The sequence below is a fragment of the Lepidochelys kempii genome, chromosome 1 (assembly GCF_965140285.1).
Source record: "Lepidochelys kempii isolate rLepKem1 chromosome 1, rLepKem1.hap1, whole genome shotgun sequence".
Lineage (NCBI taxonomy): Eukaryota > Metazoa > Chordata > Testudines > Cheloniidae > Lepidochelys > Lepidochelys kempii.
In genome coordinates, this window is record NC_136380.1 from 236,175,095 (window position 1) to 236,198,434 (window position 23,340).

A 23,340-nucleotide genomic window follows, 5' to 3' on the forward strand; every position below is an offset into this window, starting at 1 on the left:
AACTTCCTCATCCTAAAAATAAGGAACTCTTCCTCCAATCACTAGCTGTCTGCACTGATTTGGTAGTTTAAATAATTTTGACTTAGATTCAAATAGAGTGAAAACACAGTTTCCCTTCCTGAAATAATATTGTTAGTATGGGAAAGAGTGCAAGGGAAATTTCCCTTGCTTCATATATAAGTATAGACTTGTAAAGGAGCTCTGGTTCCTCCACTCTCCCAACAGGACATCATTTTAGTACAACAGACATACAAAATAAAATCGTTGGATTAGATAGGTAGGCAAAGCAAACACCTGCTTGACAATATGGGCATTTGCTTTGGAAAGAAGGGAATGGTTCACTGGGGTTGCATTAAATTTTTGCATGCTAATGTACTCTCACCTACATTCTCCGACATACTTCTGCACATTCGATTCATATTTCAGCACAGCTCCCAAAGTCACAGAATGTCTGCGTAAATTATTTTTTAATTGATTCGGCTGAGATGGTCAAGAAGATGTGCCAGGAAACAGTCTCCATATCGTGCTAAATTTCTAGCTTGGCTTCTAGTCTTAGTGGGCTGAGAAGAGAAAAATAAATATTAAGGGCTGATATGATAGCTTGGCATGAGTGTAGCTCAGCTGACAAGGTAAAGAATTGAGTTAAAGTTGTACAGAATATAGAAAGGTTATTTTTAGGGCTGTCAAGCGACTAAAAAAATTAATCGCGATTAATCACACCATTAAACAATAATAGAACACCATTTATATAAATATTTTTGGATATTTTCCACATTTTCAAAGATATTGATTTGAATACAACACAGAATACAAAAATTGTACAGTGCTCACTTTATATTTATTTTTATTATAGATATTTGCACTGTAAACTAACAGAAATGGTATTTTTCAATTCACTTAACACCAGTGCTGTAGTGCAATCTCTTTATCATGAAAGTTGAACTTACAAATATAGAGTTATGTACAAAAATAACTGCATTCAAAAATAAAACAATGTAAAACTTTTGAGCCTATAAGTCCACTCTGTCCTACTTCTTGTTCAGCCAATCGTGCAGACAAACAAGTTTGTTTACCTTTGCAGGAGATAATGCTGCCCTCTTCTTTACAATGTCACCTGAAAGTGAGAACACAGATTCGTTTGGCAGTGTTGTGGCCGGCATCGCAAGATATTTATGTGCTAGATGCACTAAAGATTAATATCTCCTTTCATGCTTCAACCACCATTCCCAAGGACATGCGTCTATGCTGATGATGGGTTCTGCTCAATAACAATCCAAAGGAGTGCAGACCAACGCATGTTCATTTTCATCATCATGAGTCAGATGCTACCAGGAGAAGGTTGATTTTCTTTTTTGGTGGTTCAGGTTCTGTAGTCTCTTCATTGGAGTGTTGCTCTTTTAAGACTTCTGAAAGCATACTCCACAGCCCATCAGGGCCATCCTTAGGATTTATGGGGCCTGTCATAAAAATAAAGGGAAGGGTAGCCACCTTTCTGTATACAGAACTATAAAATCGCTCCTGGCCAGAGGCAAAATCCTTTCACCTGTAAAGGGTTAAGAAGCTAAGATAATCTCGCTGGCACCTGACCAAAATGACCAATGAGGAGACAAGATACTTTCAAATCGGGAGCTGGGGGACACAAAGGGTCTGTCTGTCTGTGTGATGCTTTTGCCAGGAACAGATCAGGAATGCAGACTCAGAACTTCTGTAAAGTAAATTAGCTAGAAATGCATTAGATTTCCTTTTGTTTAATGGCTGGTAAAATAAGCTGTGCTGGATGGAATGTATATTCCTGTTTTTGTGTCTTTTTGTAGGTTAAGGATTTGCCTAGAGGGATTCTCTATGTTTTGAATCTGATTACCCTGTAAGGTATTTACCATCCTGATTTTACAGAGGTGATTCTCTTACCTTTTCTTTAATTAAAATTCTTCTTTTAAGAACCTGATTGATTTTTCATTGTTCTTAAGATCCAAGGGTTTGGGTCTGTGTTCACCTGTACAAATTGGTGAGGATTTTTGTCAAGCCTTCCCCAGGAAAGGGGGTGTAGGGCTTGGGGGGATATTTTGGGGGAAGACTTCTCCAAGTGGGCTCTTTCCCTGTTCTTTGTTTAACACGCTTGGTGGTGGCAGTATAGGGTTCAAGGACAAGGGAAAGTTTGTACCTTGGGGAAGTTTTTAACCTAAGCTGGTAAGAATAAGCTTAGGGGGTCTTTCATGCAGGTCCTCACATCTGTAGCCTAGAGTTGAGAGTGGGGAAGGAACCTTGACAGGGCCATATTCGGTATTATTAAACTGGTGCCCCTATGCCCGAGGGCAGCCCAGGCTTGCATATGTATTTTAGATAAGAGTGCGCTTTTGAAGGATTTATTTAAAAAATGATATGCTTGAAGATCCAAGCATTTAAGGTTAACGATGAATAATCAGATTGTGAATCTAAAAATCTATGCAAGGATTTTTTAGAGATGTGATTTTATCATCTTCAGCAACACACTAATGAAATATTTTTTAAAGCAAATTTTAAACTAAGGTCCTGTAGCCTAACATGTTCTGAGTACATATTACAGTAATGCACAACTGTTTTTTTTTTCAGTAAATTCAAAAACTGACAGTTTATACCTTGGGGTTGGCAAATACCTGTTAAATGGCTTCATTACCACTTTTATGGCTTTTTAACACCTTCAGTGTTGTGCTAATAGGTCTGGCAGACTGGAAGGCTTGTTCACTTTTAAGTATTAGATCCCCTCTGGAGGAAGACTCACCAGGCTTCAGCTGCCAGTTGTGGTGGGTGCCTGCAGGAGGGGTGAGAACAGGGATAGGAAGAAGCGGGATGGTGGACACTAAGACTCAGGGGTGCCCCAAATTTTCAGGTGCCCTACACAGCTGCGTATGCCTAAGGACGGCCCTGCAACCCATCCCTCTCGTATTTTGGAAGGCACTTAGATTCTTAAATCTTGGGTTGAGTGCTGTAACTATCTTTAGAAATCTCACATTGGTACCTTCTTTTTGTTTTGTCAAATCTGCAATGAAAGCGTTCTTAAAACGAATAACATGCTGGGTCATCATCCAAAACTACTATAAAATGAAATATATGGCTGAATGCGGGTAAAACACAGAACAGGAGACATACTATTTTCCCCCCAAGGAGTTCAGTCACAAATACAATTAACGCATTATTTTTTAACTAGCATCATCAGCACAGAAGCATGTCCTCTGGAATGGTGGCGAAATCATGAAGGGGAATACGAACGTTTAGCATATCTGGCATGTCAATACCTTGCAATGCTGGCTACAAAAGTCCCACCGAATGTCTGTTCTCACTTTCAGGTGACTTTGTAAATAAGAAGTGGGCAGCATTATCTCCTGTAAATGTAAACAAACTTGTTTCTTAAAAAAAAAAAAAAAAAAAAAAAAAAAAAAAAAAAAAAAAAAAAAAAAAAGAAGAAAAGGAGTACTTGTGGCACCCCCTTAGAGACTAACAAATTTATTTGAGCATAAGCTTTCGTGAGCTACAGCTCACTTCATCGGATGCATTCAGTGGAAAATACAGTGGGGAGATTTATATACACAGAGAACATGAAACAATAGGTGTTACCATACACACTGTAGGAGAAGGAGAGCGGGGCGGGCCGGGCCAGGACTGCTGAATTGGAATTAATATGCAAACTGGATACAATTAACTTAGGCTTGAATAGAGACTGGGAGTGGATGGGTCATTACACAAAGTAAAACTATTTCCCATGTTTATTTCCCACGCTCCACTGTTCCTCAGGCGTTCTTGTCAACTGCTGGAAATGGCCCACCTTGATTATCACTACAAAAGGTTTCCTTCCCCTGCTGGTAATAGCTCACCTTAAGTGATCACGCTCATTACAGTGTGTATGGTAACACCCTTTGTTCCATGTTCTCTATGTATATAAATCTCCCCACTGTATTTTCCACTGAATGCATCCGATGAAGTGAGTTGTAGCTCACGAAAGCTTATGCTCAAATAAATTTGTTAGTCTCTAAGGTGCCACAGGTACTCCTTTTCTTTTTGCGAATACAGACTAACATGGCTGCTACTCTGAAACTTGTTTCTTTTAGCGATTGGCTGCAAAGAAGTAGGACTGAGTGGATTTGTAGGGTTTAACATTTTACATTGTCTTGTTTTTGACTGCAGTTACATATCAAAAAAATAATCTATATTTGTAAGTTGCGCTTTCATGATAAAGAGATTGCACTACAGTACTTGCATGAGGTGAACTAAAAATATAAAATACTATTTCTTTTATCATTTTTACAGCACAAAATATTTGTAATAAAAGTAATACAAAGTGAGCACTGTACACTTTGTATTTCGTGTTGTAATTGAAATCAATATTTTTGAAAATGTAAAAAAATCCAAAATATTTAATAAATTGCAATTGGTATTCTGTTTAACAGTGTGATTAATCATGAATAATTTTTTTAATCACGATTACTTTTTTTGAGTTAATCGCGTGAGTTAACTGCAATTAATTGATAGCCCTGCTTATTTTGTTTTTAGAAGAAGCTTGTTATGTTTTGTTTCAAAACAATGTGGGTAATAGCAGTGTCTTTTTCTTTTTTGTTAAAAGCAATGTACAATATAGTTTGAGCTGGATTGTGCAGTCCAGAAGGGTGTGTAAAGAGGCACCACCCTAGCTAGAGCTCCTGGAGGCCATGTGTCCGAGGCATGGACAGCACAGGTCAGAGTGTAGTGTATTACATTTATCTGTGGCCCCCATCACTGCAGCATCTGATTACCTCACAATCTTCATAGCTTGCCTCACAACACTTCTGCATGGTAGGGAAGTGCTATTATGCCCATTTTATAGACGGGGAATGGAGACACAGAGTCACACAGGAAGCCTGTGGTGGAACAGGCAATTGAACGTGAGTCTCCCATGGACCAGGCTAACAATTTAACCACTTGACCTTACAGAATCGGATTACCCACTTTGTGTAGGATAAATACTGCAGATCAGTGGAAGGGGTGGGCATTGCCTAGCTAAGGCAGCAATAGCCTGGAAAAGCCTTTGTGCTCATTAGGTAAAATTCAACCCTTTGTAGAGGCCCAGCATAATGTCTATGCATCAAACGAGTCCCTCTTAGACATTCAGTACAGGCCAGAAATTGGGATTTTGTCTTGCTCCCCATACAAAGGTTCAGGATTATCAAATTTCCTTGTTCTAGTCCCCCTTTGTACCCCCCACATAATGACAGACACCATCTGGTCCTTAATAGTTATACTAAAAGAGATAAAACCCATAGGTACCTATGTACTTATTAAGAGATTAAGTGTAGCTGCTAGAATAGGTCTGTGTAATCACATCTAATATCAATTTAATTCAGGCTTCTAATCGGTGACACAGGTTTTTATAAAGGACTGGTCACAGTATTTTTCTATAACTGAACTAAATGGTTTCTATCTGATTTCTGTGTTCTTTTCATAATGAAAATGTGTTCAGAGTCTGCATGGGTTTCATAGGATATGATTCACAACAGCATTACCTTATGGAGCAAATCCTGCTCAACTGTTCCTTCAAGAAGTCCCATTTTGAAGTCATGGGTGCTAAATGTATGCATAAAGTCAGCAGAATATACTATGCATGATCCAAAGATGATCCTGCAAAGGTACTCGTAGGTAGCCAGTTGTCCTACTTTTGGAAGGATTGCCCTACTTTTTAGCAAAGCATTCTGCTTTCTGTCTCCCCTAAGGTTGGATAGCCAAAATGTCCTACTTTTTGACATTACTTTTCTTTCCTCGGGAAAAACAACACAGAAAGTTACAACACACAGAGAATATGCAGAATATTTTCCCAATGTACTTCTCAAAATTCATGCTCTATAGACCTTTTGGATCTATGAGCACTCATTTTTGCACTAGACAACATTCAAAACTAGAGTAGTTTTTACTTTGGCTGTGTTCATGAATTCAAATAATGGCCTTAACTCTGGACCCCGCTCACCCAATTCAAAGTATTTTATAAAGATTACTTCATTAAACCTAACAACACTCCTGTGAGGTAAATACACACCATACATTTTTGCAGCACAGGCAGTCATGGAGCTAGAGTGATCATTTATTTCCAGACAGCGTCCTTCTCCGGCAAAGTAGATACACACTAGCAGGACAGCATGGGAAAGCTTCTAATCTCCCAACTATAGTTGTGCTGTTATAAAAAGAAGACGGTAACTTCCACAGCTGTCAATCCGGCACCTTCTACAAGCATTAAAAGTCATAAAGAACAGCAGCAGCAAGAGAGATTGGAAAGTTTTACATAAAAAATAAATGAAAACATCCTTCCAGCTGGGTTTTCCCAAGATCTCATTGTTCTAGTTTTAAAAAAATGTTTTAGTAAGTTTAGTTTCCTTCATAAATCTGTTATGTAAATTTAAAGCAATTAAATTCATTTCTACATAACAAAAAGTGGTTTTGGCAGAATTCATTAGTTTGTCTCTCTGTATTATGTTACGATATCTTAGAGGGCTGTTTCCCCCCCATTTATTGCAGCTTTTTGTAATCTGAAGAGGAATCGTTTTAAACTCTGGCATGAAACGCTATGTGGTAGTATATGATTAAGTCTTTAGATTTGGTGGCTACAATTGTAGATTCTAAATGGAAGTATTTGAATTTTGTATGCAAGCATGTGTCTTCTTGTTTACATATTCTTTCTTTCCAACACATCCCCTTTTTGCGGCACAAGTGCCTTAGCTGCACTGTATTCAGAATGGAGACCCTTCTCAGAGCATACAGTGGAACACAAGAATGATTAGAAATACTTACCCAGCTGCAGATCAGAAATATGAAAAGAGATTTTCCTTTTGGCAGCCACCAAAAGAAACAGGCCTAGAGACAAAAGTGGCCCTCGCTTAATCTTATGAATTTGAATTCAGTGGGTCAAATTCATACCTGATATAACTCTGATGACTTCAGTAAGATGGCCTAGGCATACGTGTAGGCAAAACTGGGCCTGAATTTTAACACTAACTCTGCATTTCACATGAAGAGGTCCTTCTCCATCGACATGTATGGTATAACCATTAAAAAAAAAAAAAAAAAAAAAGGAGAGCATTAGGGACAGACTAGTTAACAGTGAAAGTAGCTTCCCAGCATCATTCGTGCCCTAACTTTGCCCACAACAATGAATTCCATTTGACATTTCATGTCAGAGCTTAGCCAAGGTTAGAAATTTTCTGAAAAGTTTGGAGGCAAATCTGATAGGACATTTGGGAGATAGGGAATTAAAAAAAAATTAGTGCTCTTTCACTTTCTGAAGATTTTCCATCTATTCTTGTCTCATCCCAGCTCCAGAATGGCTTGGCCAAATTTGTTTATTCTGTTAGTTTTCCTGAAGAGTGGTGTTTTTATACTGATTTTGAGGGGGAAGCTGGGTGTAGCGCTACCTAGGTATTAAGTGTGCTTTTCATTTACATAATGTCTTTGTGGCTGATGCATACATTACAAATACACATCAAGGTAGATGCACACATAATAGTTTTCAGAGTAGCAGCCATGTTAGTCTGTATCAGCAAAAAGAAAAGGAGTACTTGTGGCACCTTAGAGGCTAACAAATATATTTGAGCATAAGCTTTCGTGAGCTACAGCTCACTTCATCGGATGCATTCAGTAAAAATACAGTGAGGAGATTTATACACAGAGAGAACAATCTGCGTATATAAATCTCCCCACTGTATTTTCCACTGCATGCATCCGATGAAGTGAGCTGTAGCTCACGAAAGCTTATGCTCAAATATATTTGTTAGTCTCTAAGGTGCCACAAGTACTCTTTTTTTTTAAACACATAATAGTGGCATCCATCCACTACAGATTTCACAAAGTGTGAGGACCCCCCAATAGCATTTTGTAATGTGTTCCTGGCCAGATGCCCACTAAATTCTCAATGGCCCTGATTAAGGGAACAGGATTTAGGGTTCCAGTGTGTCCAATCTGGGAGGAATGGAAGAGGGCAAGCCATAAAGAGGACATTTCCCTGGTATCAGGAAGGGGAGGGAGAAAGCTATGTGGGGGTGGACAGCAGAACTACTGTAAAGAATGGAGTCCATCCCTACTCAGCTTGCGGGGTCATCTGGGCTACTATCACCGGGCATTTCTTAAACATTTTTCAAAATGTAAGGAAATTACCAGGTGAAAAAAACAAAAATAAATTTTGTAGGAAATGTTTTAAAATAAAATGTTTGCAATGTTTGTGTTTGTCCCACGATATTAGAGAGAAGGTGGGTGAGGTAATATCTTTTTCTTGACTCAACCCACTAACCCCCTTTTCTTGTTCTATGACTGCAGAGTTGTTCACAGGCAACTTCACCTTGAATGGTCTCTTACAATATGTGTTAACTACCAACAGGAAACAATCTGTTCTACCTGGTATTTAGCTGTGACTCACTTTCCCAGAGCTGAAGAAGAGCTTTGTGTAGCTCAAAAGCTTGTTTCTTTCACTAACAGAAGTTGGCCCAATAAAAGACCGCCTTGTCTCTTTAAACGATTACAGTTTAAAATGAAGCTACAGTTTGGAAACACGAGGAATCCAAAGTTAAAGTTCCTTTGAAAAGGAATGAAAAGGAAGTTTTGGAAATATTCAATCCTAGTCACACCACAAACTTCAACTCTGCCTGTATCTTGCTGCCCTCATGACTACTAGTAATTTAGAGACATTTATTTATTTAGTCTTTGTGACGTTATTGACATAAGCTGGGACCGTATAGATCATGTTGCAACCAAAGTCCTGTAGTGGCACCAAATCTTGTATAAAGGGGTCAAATAAGGTGTCTAAGACAAGGTTATGGTTTGCTGGTTATGATTATGCTGTCTATATGTGTGTACCATTTTTGTAGATAAAGTTATGAATATTGGCTCTATACGGTCTGTATTTCAAACTTATGCTATGCTTCTCAGTGACACCCCAGACAAGTTCGTGTCAGCTCTGCCTAGCCTGCTTGATGGCCCTTTAAGGACCATCAGCTATACAACTGACCCATTGAGAGAAGGCAGAGACACCTTGTGACTCAGCAAGGTATGCAGGGACATGCCTATGGACAGAACTCTGAGGTTTTTCCAGACCATGTGATGGACAGCTTGTCTTTGGAATAAAGAAAGACAGACCACATGGCATGAGAATATAAAAAGCTGCTGCAGCTCCTCCATCTTGTCTTCAATCCTGCTTCTGACCTCTGGAGGGACTTTGCTACACTGAATGACCCATCCCAGCTGCAGATGTACTCCAGAGACTTGATTTGAACCTGCAGTTTATTCTATCACTGCTGCAAGCCTGAACCAAGAACTTTGCCATTACTGTATGTAATTGATTCCATTGAACCAATTCTAGCTCTCATCTATATCTTTTTCCTTTTATGAATAAACCTTTAGATTTTAGATTCGAAAGGATTGGCAACAGCGTGATTTGTGGGTAAGATCTAACTTGTATATTGACCTGGGTCTGGGGCTTGGTCCTTTGGGATCGAGAGAACCTTTTTTCTTTTACTGGAGTACTGCTTTTCATAACCATCTGTCCCCATAACGAGTGGCACTGGTGGTGATATTGGGAAACTGGAGTGTCTAAGGGAATTGCTTGTGTGACTTGTGGTTAACCAGTGGGGTAAAACCAAAGTCTTCTCTGGTTGGTTGGTTTGGTTTGCCTTGATGTGCATAGAAACCTCTAACTGCCCTGCTTTAAGCAATTTGTCCTGAATTGGCTCTCTCAGTTGGGTCCTACCAGAACCAGCATAGTTACAGTCCACAATAAGTTTCAGAGTAGCAACCGTGTTAGTCTGTATTCACAAAAAGAAAAGGAGTACTTGTGGCACCTTAGAGACTAACCAATTTATTTGAGCATAAGCTTTCGTGAGCTACTGCTCTCTTCATCGGATGCATAAAAGTGGAAAATGCAGTGAGGATATTTTTATATACACAGACCATGAAAAAATGGGTGTTTATCACTTAAAAAGGTTTTCTTTCTCTCCCCCCACCCCACTCTCCTGCTGGTAATAGCTTATTTAAAGTGATCACTCTCCTTACAATGTGTATGATAACCTGGATTTGTGCTGGAAATGGCCCACCTTGATTATCATACACATTGTAAGGAGAGTGATCACTTTAGATAAGCTAGAGTGGGGTGGGGGAAGAGAAAACCTTTTGTAGTGATAAGCACCCATTTTTTCATGGTCTGTGTGTATAAAAACATCTTCTGTATTTTCCACAGTATGCATCCGATGAAGTGAGCTGTAGCTCACAAAAGCTTATGCTCAAATAAATTGGTTAGTCTCTAATGTGCCACAAGTACTCCTTTTCAGTCCACAATAAGTACATGACTAGAGTAGAACAGCTTTCCTGATGGTAAGGCAGTAATTGCACTGTGGTTCGCTATGGCTAGCTAGTATTTTTTCTTATTAACGTCTTTTTTCTTCTTATTATTATTATTTCTTTGATATGCTAATTACAAAATGCTCTGACTCTAATAAAATATATAAAACCAAACCAAACCCATACACAACAAACAGTAATAAAGATTGTACCATAATGCTGCAATTTTCAGATGGAGCTTCAGGAGGCAGCGTATCTAGTGCTTAGAGCAGGGGAGTGGACACGGGAATTCTGGATTCTGTTCTGGGCTTGGCCATTGACCTGTCATGTGACAACAGGCAAATCTCTTTAACCTTTCTACGCTTCAGTTTCTTCATCTGAAAAAAATGTATAACATGCATGTCCTTTATTGCAGATATCTCAACAAAATGGTTCCTATAGTCAGCATCATAGACCAAGGTGAGCTTGCTTGCGGGGATAATACAAACAAGATCAGATCAGCCATTTTGTTTATGTCTATTCATCAGTCTTAACCCCAGTGGTGAACATTGATCTTCAGTTCTAATTTCAACACATAGCTGCCTATATTTTTTAGCTCGGGTTCCCTTTCTATAGGTTCAATTTGCTGCAGTAAAATTTGCATCCACCAAATGAACTGTGGGAGCAAAACTGAGTAAGTGTACTTCTAATGATCTGATTTGCCAGGCTTTTCCAAACAACAGCCAGTTGCAACAGCAGGTTAGGCCAGACAGGCGTAAATTAGGACCTTCTAGCCCTTTCCACCCTCCACTGGACTCTGAGGGATCTACCTGAAACATGTTCACAACAGCCCTCTCTTCCACTCTCTAAATCACATGGAACACCAGCAGCAATTATGAGGAACCTTCACAACTCCTGACAGAAATATCCACTCAGCTCAGAAACAAGAACTTTGAATCACTCCCACATTTTCTGTATTGCCATTGGTTGTTCTTCTCATGCATTCCACCTCTCTCCTACCACAACAACCCTTTAGTTGCCAACTCTCTCTGCACATTATGTTTCTCTTTCTCCTTGTCTCCCATTTCTACCTTTCCCACAGTTTCCCCTTGCTTTACAAATGCCCCACCCTTACACCAATACCCTTTCCCCCCCGCCCCATTCCCATCCTCCAAAAAACCCAAACTAAGTTTTTCTGTCATATAACAGAAATATTCTGTAATTTTTATATACACACAACACAGAAATAACAAGATAGCGGAGCCAATCATCACCCTGGTCACTTTACTTACAGTATCCATTTCCCCACATCCTTCAGCCATTTGCACTCTTTTTAGTTTGCAAATATTTCAGAGCAGGAGCTTCCAATATGCTTACACTGCACTTAGCCATTTTGGGTGCTATTATCAATAATCATCATCATATTTTTACCACAATTCAAACATGGATGCAAAATTTACCACTGGAATCTTTACGGCAACTCTTTTGAAAAAAACTTGCCCTTAATTGAAGAACAACCAGTTAAAAAAAAGAAGGGAATTCTATATGTTCTCTCATATAACTGTCTGTCTGTCACTGGGGTAAGCACCAGGACAATTAAGCGTGCCCATATTGGCTAAATCCTGTGCCCTGCATTAAGCCCAAGCACCAGGTTTAGCGCAGAGTGGTCCAGGCCAGCTAGCAGAGAAAAGGGCTCATACTTCAATTTGGCATATAAAGCACACATGTTTATAACTCAGAAAATATTTGCACAAGTTAAATGAGACATGAGTTAATAACACTTTAAAAATGAACTAAAAATAAAGATTAATTCATCACTTTGAACATGTTTAAGTAGACAAGGTAGATAATGTAATACTTTTTATTGGAACAAGAATAATTTAGAATACACAAACTTTGGGGCCACATGGTCCCTTCTTCTGGATATATTAGTGTGTAAAGATTATATGAATTATTTTTGGTACAATAAAAAGACAGGACAGATCATGTGATACCTAACTTGTCGCCTTTTGCTTGGGAACCAACACCATCTACAAATATCTTTTGTGTACTGAGACTGATGCTCATACTTTCCATTATTTTGTGTAAACCTCTGTGCTATTAAAACAAACCTTTAAAAAAATGGTGGTGGAGTATTCTAAGAAGTAATTTTACACCAGGATTCTGGGTTGCATATAAAAGGCTGGACCCTTCAGTCTTTTGGTGGGCAAAACTGAATACATTAATAGGGCTACTTACAGAGTAAGATACTACTCAATGTAAGGGTGGAATAATAGCCCTATAAGTCCAAATCAACTCAATAAGCCCTGGTCTACACTGCGGGGGGGGTCGATATAAGTTACGCAACTTCAGCTATGTGAATAACGTAGCTGAAGTCGACATACTTAGATCGACTTACCGAGGTGAGTCAACTGCTGCCGCTCCCCCGTCGACTCTGCCTGTGCCTCTCGCGGCGCTGGAGTACAGGAGTGGATGGGAGAGCGCTCGGGGGTCGATTTATCATGTCTAGACTTGATGCAATAAATCGATCCCCGCTGGATCGATCGCTGCCTGCCGATCCAGCCGGTAGCGAAGACATACACTGAGGGTCTTGAAGAGGAGACGAATTACACTGTAAAGACCACAACCTGAGGGCCTCATTGGCTTCAATAGTTTGCCTGAATAACAACTGAGCCAAAATTGAATAAGAAACTTAGGAGTTGGTCTTGCGGATGTTTCTGGGATATTTTTTAGCTTGACTTTGTGTTTTTCTAGGTTGTGTTATTCTATGCCATTTTATAGCTTTGTACATAAAATAAATAAATAAATAAATAAAATTTAAATTAAATAAAATCCAGTTGTGATGCTATTTCAAGTTCTTTGAGGTCCCTGCTCTTTTATGATGTCTGGTATTTAAAGAATCATTTAAAGCCCACTCACATGGCAATCAGAAATTTCTCTTTGCCAAGTACACCGTTACGAGTATGTACTTAATGGATTCTAAAAGGGGGTTGACAACAGATGCACATCAGGTTTCTGTCCTCACTGCCCAAGCTGCCAAGTAATCTAGCTATGTGAGAATGTGACTGGGCCCATTATGATAATGTAGTCCTAAATGGCACGTAGCCAAGCCACGTGAGATTGTGGTAAAAAAACAAATATTTCAGAGAGGGATGGGAAAGCCTGAGAGGAAAGATGAGCAGGAAGAGCTCTCATATAAAACCTGAGCCTGTAATGAGCATGGAGAGATGATGTGTGAATACCATGTCACGAGAAGAGCACCTGTTGTGTAAATCCTTTAGATTTATATCATAATGCTATTTTGTTTTCCATATGTCCCACTGGCCACTTTTTGTCATTTTAATGCCCACCTTCCCATGTAGCGTTTGCCTTTGTGAGGTGATAGAGCTTTCAGAAGCACCCTTTGGCACCATGTTCACATAAAAATACTACTGAAGACTAAGAGGAAGAAAATGATGTCTCCCCAAACTGAAAGGGTTATAACTCCTTGTTTTCATGATAAATAAGATATTTCCTCTGAATGTTGCTACTCCCAACCCTGGACCAACAGCAGCAGGGTATGCCAATAGTGAAGAGATGTATGTGTAAACCTTTAACAGAACCTATATTCATGTTAAAGTGTTGTAACTGAAATTATACTCTCTAAGGAGTAGGAAAGTTCTATTATTGTCTTTATTTAGCTAGAGGGGATGGATTATTGGCCCAACCTACAGGTGTGAAGCCTCCCATCCTGGAAACATGAGTTCAACTCCCAACAGTCAATTCAATAATTTATTCTTCAAGAAGTAAATAAATGAGGCCACATTTACACCTGCGGGCACAAGGGAAGCCAATTAGCGCCTGAGTATTAACTCCAGGGGAAGGGCTCCTTGAAAATTTGCTTGAGGATCCACAAGAATCCTTTCAACTGAAACCACCTGGGCAAAGCACAGCTAGCCAAGTCTGGGCCAGAAAGACCAACTTTTGGGATGGTTACGGACCTCTCTGAGAATCTTTGTTCACAGGTGTCCTTCATTACTACACTTCCATTCAGTGCTTATCTGTTCTCTTCTCAGTGAAGCACCAAGAGCCTAAAACCAGGACCAGTGCAACCCAAGAAAGTAAATCTCACTCTCAGATTTCATTGAAGATTTTTCCTGGTTTCCTTGGACAAATTTACCCTCATCCTATGGTGGTGTAGTGTGTTGCTGGTCATCCGAGGAGCTGGTCAGAACATTTTTGTCAAAATGAAATTTCAGCAAGTATGGGATTTGTTGAAGCCGAAAAGTTTTGTGGAGATGTTTCAGTTTCCATGAAACCTTCATTAGGAAGATTTAGGTGCAAAGAGAAAGAGAGGGAAATAAGTTCATGAATATTTTTGAAACACTTGGATACTCTAGAGATGAGCACCATAAAAAATTCTATGAGGAAATTCATAGTTCTGTCTGCAGATCAGGATTTGAATAGTGCAGTAAAAGGCCACACACTTAACAATAAGGTGACAATAAAATACTGAATAGCTGTTCATTCAGTGAGCACTGTCCATCCTGTGCATTGAATGAAGCAGGGATCATGGAAAAATAGTATATGATCAGGTATTTAGAGATTATATAATGCATACGCAGAAGGTGACTGAATTAAGGTTGAAGAGGCAACCTTAATGCTGGCATACCCTGACTTTGACTTGACTTTACAACCTTAATGATGTTCAACATAGATTTGTGTATACACAGTCTTAGGTTTTTAAAAAAGCAAACTGAAAAAAATAAATTCCTTTATATGGCATCAGCAAGGTTGGAACCCTTAGATCAGCCATACAGACCTCTGCCACTTAAAAGTAAGCTATCATCCTCTTCTGTGGATCAGCTCTAGAGAGGAACAGGACAGGTTGCAGTGCAGAATTTTACTGACAGCAGAAGAATGGTGAGCCTCAGGAATTCTGGGTTCCATTCCAGACTCTGGAGGTGACTGTGCTGTAGTGGGGCCAGACTCTTCTGAATATTGACCCCGACCATAACCCCTTCTGCCATGCCCCTACAACCTGTCCTTGTCTTAGTCCAGTCTCTTCACTTCCCAGCACTCCTTATCCCATACCATTCTCCTCACCCAACTAGTCCCAGTGTCTACTCTTCAGGCTTCTCCTCCATGCCAGTTTCTTTGCCAAGCAAGTTCTACTCTCACTCCCTCAAGTCTCTTCATCTAATGTGACTACCTCATCCACCCTGGTCAGAAACCCAGACTTCATTCCCCATCTCCACTGGGTTCATTCCCAATCTCCCTCCCTGAGCTTTTCTTTCAATCTGTGTCCCTTTATGGCCTAGCTGCTTGTCCCAGTCTCCCCACCACCTACTCATCCCCAGACCCCATTTCCTTTCCCAGCTCCAAGTACTGGTTTCCTTGCCTAGCCAGTCCCAGTTTCCCAATTTCTTATTTCTCTTTCCCGCCACCACTCATCAGTCTCCTCATCCCAATATACTTCTCTCCTGGGCTCTTATTGCCTCTGCTTTCAAATCAGGCAGCGTCCTCCTCTATTGTGCCTGAGCCCAAGAGAGGGGTCACTGAAAGAAAAAGAGGCCCCCTGCTCTCAGTTCATGTGTCCAGACCTTGCTCATCCTGGAGCAACCTAGAGTGGCAATTGTAGAGAAAGACCTCCTCAGCCTTCAGTTGGCACGTGCCCAGTGTGGATGGAATCTCAAGGGAATTTAGCTGCTGAAGTCTCTGCTTTGCATATGCAAACTGCTCTTTTTCAAAAGCTTATAACTTGGCCAATTTTAAAGGGAATGGCAAAAGGCACATCCCTGACATAAAGGTCACTCTGTATCAAATTTCAAGTCCCTGCTCCCAAGTATGGGGGCATTAGAGCTATTCAAAGAAAAGGTTGCCATAATTTTTTAACATGGGCAAAACAACATCTTGTCTTCTAGCCTTGATCTTGGAAATAGCTGAAAATTTCCAGTAAAATTCAGTCTGAGGAAGATACCCGGCATGGAAAATGGTTAAATTTGGCAAAGTTATAAACAACTGAAAGCAGGTTCTTATAATTGGGAAGCATCAGGCAACTTAAATAAAAGCAGTGCTACCAGCCCCTCCTACAATAATTTGAGTACAAAACTAATTTTTAATTAGTCTTTCAAACTTAGCTTGCATGTTATGCACAGGGTAAGCATTCGCTCCCTTTGGAATCCACCACCATCAGCCACTTCCTCAGGTGAGCCTGAAAATACTTTCCTTTCCTTTTAAGGAAGTTTCTGGCAGAGAGTAGGAAGGGCTCACAGTGCTTCCGCTCCAAGCGCTGCTAATTAAGATAAGTCAGGAAATGAAAATCTCTGCATTAGAGAAACAGAAACGGTCATGGGAGAGTCCAGCCATTTCAGCTTTGATTTATTCGATACTGGAACTAAAAGTAGTTGCAACAGTGGTAGTAAGATACAACCTAAGAAATGTTATGAACAGGAAATGGCCAGTGGAACTTACTTGCTTTATTTAAGTTATTTATTTCCCCCAATTTTATGCCCACCTGCCTGTTTTGTCACATAACTCTTCAATCCTCTCCCCTTCTCTGGAAACAAATCTAGGTAATTCTTGAGAACTCATTTATATTGTAGGCTTCTATCAACATTCCTAGTAATGTATGTACCTTTTGGGAAGTAAAAAGAAAAGGAGGACTTGCGGCACCTTAGAGGCCAACAAATTTATTTGAGCATAAGCTTTCGTGAGCTACAGCTCACTTCATCGTATGCATGACCTTTTGGGAAGTAGCTCTGTTCTATTTGTCTCATACCTCCTAATTTTTAGATTATGATCCCTCATTATCAGTATGCACTAGAGCCAATGAAGTAACACCAAAGATGAATTTAGTCCTTTAGGAATCTCTCTTTTATCCATTCCCTGATCCTGATCCTGCAGTTCCCACCAAAGGCAGAACTCCCACTGACTTCAATGGAAATAATGTGCATAAAGGGGCACAGGAATGAGAATTTAGAAAAAACTTATATAAGATCACCTTGAAGCATTCCTTATTTCAAAGCAAATAAGAGCAGATCTTGTAACCATTCCTTGGAAACTGAATTGGTCATACTCACAATTCTCTATTGTACGTACTCTATTGTACTGTGCTGTACCTGGTGCTACCATACTTTGGAGGGGGTCAGGAAGGTAATTTTGCAGTCAGCAGTACACTCCTGTGCAATCCAATATTTCAGTAGTTTGTAGATCTTGCTACTGAAATAGAATGATGAACAGTATGAGTGACTAGTCTACTCTTGCCTAAATTTTAAGTTATGAAATCTTATCAAACATATTTGTTGAAATGGAGTGTGTTACAGCAGGTTTTCCAGGGAACCAACTGGCAAAGGAGGAGCCTCAAAGCACAATCACTCTAAAGCAGCATATACAAAAACAAGTAACTCATGTGCCCTATTTATTGTTACAAGGATTTCTTTTAAGTCTGAGTCTGAAAAAAACCCAGGGAGATCTACATGTTTCAAAGCCATGGCTTCTTTGACAAGGCAACTAATCAGGAACCACATGAAATCTATTTATAGTATATAACAAAGAAGAAGTCTCAGTTATGAATTAATCACACCTATAATGTGTCGTAGTAGACAATTAGTCTTCAGCAAGAGATGTGATGTGGCAATGACCAGCAATGCTCACTGGTGTTAAAATATAAAACACAGTCGGCAGAATGTAAAAGATATGCAGTCACTGTAGTCAACAGCACAGTCATGAGTAAAGGTTGTAGGATCTAGCACATAAATAATTGACATGATAAGATTATAATTAAATATTATAACTTGCTGTTTTCTCTAATACAACCATGAAGAAACCTACTCAGTCATAGCACCAAGTTTATTTTAATTAACTAACTGGATTACGGATATTCTGAAATTGGTTGAATCATCACTACAGGGCTGATCCAAAGCCCAATGATGTCAGTGGAAAAGCTATCGGATTGTGAATGTTGGATCAGGCCCTAAATGGTGGTCTCAGTTTCTAATGCACAAAGCCTGATTCCTGGATGTATTGTGCCCATTTTGCACTACAATGCTAGCAGACTGTGGGCACAAATATCTACTAAACTGCCAGGCAGATTCATCTCAGTACAAGCGTGATCCTGACATGGCATATGATCACATATGCTACAAACCCCCTTTACTGTAAGCACAGTGAGGAAGGAGAATTCAGTTACCAAAAAAGGATCTATGATCTGGATGGAATTGCTCTTTTGAATCCTGAGCTAGCCATCTGGTGGTTACAGTCCAAGGTATTGTAGGGTATAGGAATTGGGTAGTATCCCTTTAAATAGTTGTGGCCTTCACGGTCTTCTGTGTTTCAGAAGCTGCCAAAACCCTGAGAGAGCAGCAGTGTGTAGCTGTAGCTAGGGCTAGGCCTGCCCAGTATGTGATGCATAGCACATTCGTTGGATAAAGAACAAAGGACACAACAGGTATCTTAGATAAGCTTTCAAGCTGCATGGTGGACAGCATGAATGAGTGAACTGGGATGGGGCATTGCAAATAAGTAAATTTATAACCCCTCCCCAGTCTTCCACTCTGTGCATTTTGTGAGAACTCCAGGATCTGGTCCATCATTTTTTCATTAAGACTCAATCATGACCCTCCCCATCCCCACCATCGTTATTTACCTGGCAGATGATGGCATGAATATTTTGAAGGACTTGAAATTCATAACAATCCTCTTGTGTAAGAATATAACATTAATTCTTCCTTCAGTCACTTCCACTGATTTCAAGGCATTGCTCAGGTTTAACTGAAGGGAAATTTTGGCTCTTAGCTGAACCATCACCTTAGTTTGAAATAATATTTCAATATCACAATATATTACAGATTTAATATTAAATTGCTAGTATTTACCACATACAGATTAAGAGTGGATTTATCTTGAAAGGTAAACCAAACTAACAGTCATTTGGCAAAGGACAATTCACAGCTCCTGAAAGCCATGATGGTGCCATTTCCTGGTATCTGGGAAAAGTGTGACAGAGAACTAACCTGGCTCTCAGTGTGTGAAGAGCTAGCAATCCAGCAGGCTCTATATTACAATCAACGGCTTGTGCTGGCACTCACATCTTTTGGTTAGTATGTCTGCAAAGTGACAGTAAACGTTAATCGTCAATGAAAGAGTCAACAGTCACCATTCTAATGCTCAAAATGTTATTGCACATTGTCATAAATATAAAGGGAAGAGTAAACCCCTTTGAAATCCTTCCTGGCCAGGGGAAAGCTCCTCTCACCTGTAAAGGGTTAAGAAGCTAAAGGTAACCTCACTGGCACCTGACCAAAATGACCAATGAGGAGACAAGATACTTTCAAAAGCTGGGAGGAGGGAGAGAAACAAAGGGTCTGTGTGTCTGTCTATATGCTGGTCTTTACCGGGGATAGACCAGGAATGGAGTCTTAGAACTTTTAGTAAGTAATCTAGCTAGGTATGTGTTAGATTATGATTTCTTTAAATGGCTGAGAAAAGAATTGTGCTGAATAGAATAACTATTTCTGTCTGTGTATCTTTTTTGTAACTTAAGGTTTTGCCTAGAGGGGTTCGCTATGTTTTTGAAGCTAATTACCCTGTAAGATATCTACCATCCTGATTTTACAGGGGGGATTTCTTCATTTCTATTTACTTCTATTTTATTAAAAGTCTTCTTGTAAGAAACTGAATGCTTTTTCATTGTTCTTAGATCCAAGGGTTTGGGTCTGTGGTCACCTATGCAAATTGGTGAGGCTTTTTATCCAACATTTCCCAGGAAAGGAGGGGTGCAAGTGTTGGGAGGATTGTTCATTGTTCTTACGATCCAAGGGTCTGGGTCTGTAGTCACCTAGGCAAATTGGTGAGGCTTTTTACCAAACCTTGCCCAGGAAGTGGGGTGCAAGGTTTTGGGAAGTATTTTGGGGGGAAGGATGCATCCAAACAGCTCTTCCCCAGTAACCAGTATTAGTTTGGTGGTGGTAGCGGCCAGTCCAAGGACAACGGGTGGAATATTTTGTACCTTGGGGAAGTTTTGACCTAAGCTGGTAAAGATAAGCTTAGGAGGTTTTTCATGCAGGTCCCCACATCTGTACCCTAGAGTTCAGAATGGGGGAGGAACCTTGACACACATTAACGGATTTTGCTGTTATTTTGTACATATATACACTAATGAGCTAAATAGCTACTGGCTGTGGTGCTGGGGCTGCTGTAACAAATTTTAACCTGGGAAACCAATCATATGGCAGATGCAGTGGGGAAATCAGAATTGGAGCTGCCATCTTTTTGTATTTATCAAGCAAGAAATAATAGTCTTGTTGTATTATCATGATGCTGCAACAGGAATGAACTCCCTTGCTCCTCCCCACAACCACATAGACAGGCTGATGCAACAGTATCATGCAATCTGCAGCCTTGTGATTCAACTGAACGAGTTCAGATCAATTGAGCAGCAAGTTACAGCAAGTGCAGTTCATCCAGCACTCTGAGCAAGTGATTTTGCAAGAGGCATGGTCTATTGTTGAGGACTGAAAGCAGTGAAATGAGTTTTCTAAAGTGAGCAAAATGAAAACTGAAGAATGTACTAGTTAAGCTGAACCTGTTCAACTCCAGATACACTTAGAACTACACCCATGTTCATTCTCTGTATGTGAAGTCATTACAGCACTAAAAGGTTTCAAAATGCATAAAATATGAACTATGTCCATTTGCATTTTAGTAACACGTAATGTGAAAATATCTGTCTCCAGCTAAGATTGAGTTAAGTGCAGCTCTTATAGGCTCAGTTAGAGGAAGGCTCACTACTTAATTATGTAGGGTAACAGGACACTAACTGGTAGTACTGTTTGAACTTATTCCATAAAAGAAATTGTGGGTATGGCTAGACTATATCGGCTAGCCTTTACCGTAGCTACTTTCTGCCCAAAAGGGGTGGAATTCTGTCTTTGTCAGAGGAGTTTTCATATGGAGTATGAAGGCAGAAGCAACTTGAGATGGAAAAGTGGAGCCATCGCTTTTCCTGCCTTATCTCAATTTTTCAAAGTGTTGCCATTTTTCTCTCCACAGTTAAAGGAAGAAATGGTTCAGTGCAAGAAAAAAGTATTTGTTAGATAGGGGAGCCAGAGTGGTCTCTGTTGAAAATTACAGATGAGCCAAAGTGGTGGTGTTTGGATCAGGATCCAGATTACATTTAAAATAGGACTTGGGTTTGAGGCAAAAGTAGGGCTATAATTCAGTTTCAAAGGTATCAAAATCTAAAAAACTAGCAAAAGCAAATGGCAAGAGTCCTTGGAGATCAGCAGTCTGACAAGACTTCTGACATCTTATGCCAAATCCTGGTTCTGTGTTAGACCATACATTTTGCTGCTTAAAAATTAGAGTAAATCCTGAGGTACCAGCTCTAGGTTCATGCCCATTTATGTCCAACACAAGAAGAGGTTACTCATCCTGTGCAGTAACTGTGGTTCTTCAAGATGTATGTCCATATGGGTGCTCCGCTTCAGGTGACTACCCAGTAGCAGCCCCACAGGAAGGAGGGAACTGCAGAACTGAGTCCAGAACTGAAGACAGGACCACATTTCCAAATGGCGCATCTGAAACCGAGGCATATATCAAGGCATAGCGTTTAGAAAATGTACACCTTGAAGCCCATGTAGTGGTCCTATATCTCGCAGTTCCTGAAATGTTTTTGAGTAATGACGTAGACATTGCTTGTGATCTGATAGAATGTTCTATCTCCTTTTGGGTGGGAAGAGAATGGGCTTGAACCAGGGAGAAGGTAAGTACTCACTCTGTGTGGGCAGGGCTGGGATCCCAGACTGGCAGCGGGCTGAGTGGGGCTGGCAGCCGGGACCCTAGCTGGCAGGAGCCAACGGACAGAACCCCAGACTGGCAGTGGGCTGAGTAGCAGTGGGCTGAGCCACTCAGCCCACTGCTGGTCCCGGTCACTGGCCCCACTCAGCCCGCTGCCGGTCTGGGGTTCTGGCTGCCAGCCTCTTGCCAGCCGGGGTCCCGGCCGCAGGCCCCGCTCAACCTGCTGCTGACCTAGGTGAACGGAACCTCAGGCTGGCAGTGGGCCAGCAGCGGCGTGAGATCAGCATTTTAATTTAAATTTAAATGAAGCTTCTTAAACATTTTGAAAACCTTGTCTCCTTTACATACCACAATAGTTTAGTTATATAATATACAGACTTATAGAGAGAGACCTTCTAAAAAACGTTAATGTATTACTGGCACGCGAAACCTTAAATGAAAGTGAATAAATGAAGACTCAGCACACCCCTTCTGAAAGGTTGCCGTCCCCTAGTGTAGCCCGATGTTATGACTAACACCACTTGTCTGTAGTGATTCAGCTCCAACCATGTTGGAAATAGGAAGGTGACCTCCAAAAGGGGAGAGGGTAGGCAAAGATTTGCAGTTTCTGAACTAGAGGCAGGGCAGGATTCAAACCCTCAATCAACTGTCAAAACTGTTGTTGTGATGATGCCTGGCTACTTGTGGAAGGAGGATGGGGAGCCCTCTTTTTCTGGAACTTATGTTTCTTCCTAGGTGGTTCAGTGGATCTGGAAACCCAGAGAATTGAGTCAGATGAGGTCTCTGGATAGTTCATGATCTACTAAATCTTCTTTAATTCATAGGAGTATATAAATCCAGAGATCTTAGTGTGACCCTGTAATCTTTCAGTGTTGTTTGAAGTGTCTGCTAGCTACTTTAAACAGTCTTGAAATTGCCAGAAATAATTGGCCATGGCTGGTGGTGGAGGCATGACCAAGTAGCTGACTGGGACATGGGTGGTCAGGCCTCATGGTGGATGTGAGAGTTCAGCCTACTGCTTAGAACTGGGTCCAGGCTGGGCAGAGTCCAAGAAACTAGCCCCAGGGTCTATACCAGAGAGACAGAAGCTGAATTCCAGAACTGGAGGGTCAAGTGGCGTCATAAGCCACAGGCAGAGTCGGGGATTGAAGCCAGAGGACAGCAGGAGCAGGGACTGGAACAAGGGCAAACACAGCTGTGGGCACAGCATACACTGAGCAGCCATTGATCTGCTGTAGGGGGCCAGTCCTATAAGAAGGGCTGCTA

General features: G+C 40.5%; 1 long non-coding RNA gene across 1 annotated transcript; it reads right to left on the reverse strand.

Annotated features, from left to right (window-relative positions):
* Nucleotides 1-392: 392 nt before the first annotated feature.
* LOC140906224 (uncharacterized) lies at nucleotides 393-19,378 on the reverse strand. Its single transcript, XR_012157047.1, has 4 exons — nucleotides 19,290-19,378; nucleotides 10,530-10,694; nucleotides 6,038-6,172; nucleotides 393-560 (listed from the first exon to the last, which is right to left on the reverse strand). It is a non-coding gene; the product is annotated as an uncharacterized LOC140906224 (long non-coding RNA).
* Between the last annotated feature and the right edge of the window lie 3,962 nt (nucleotides 19,379-23,340).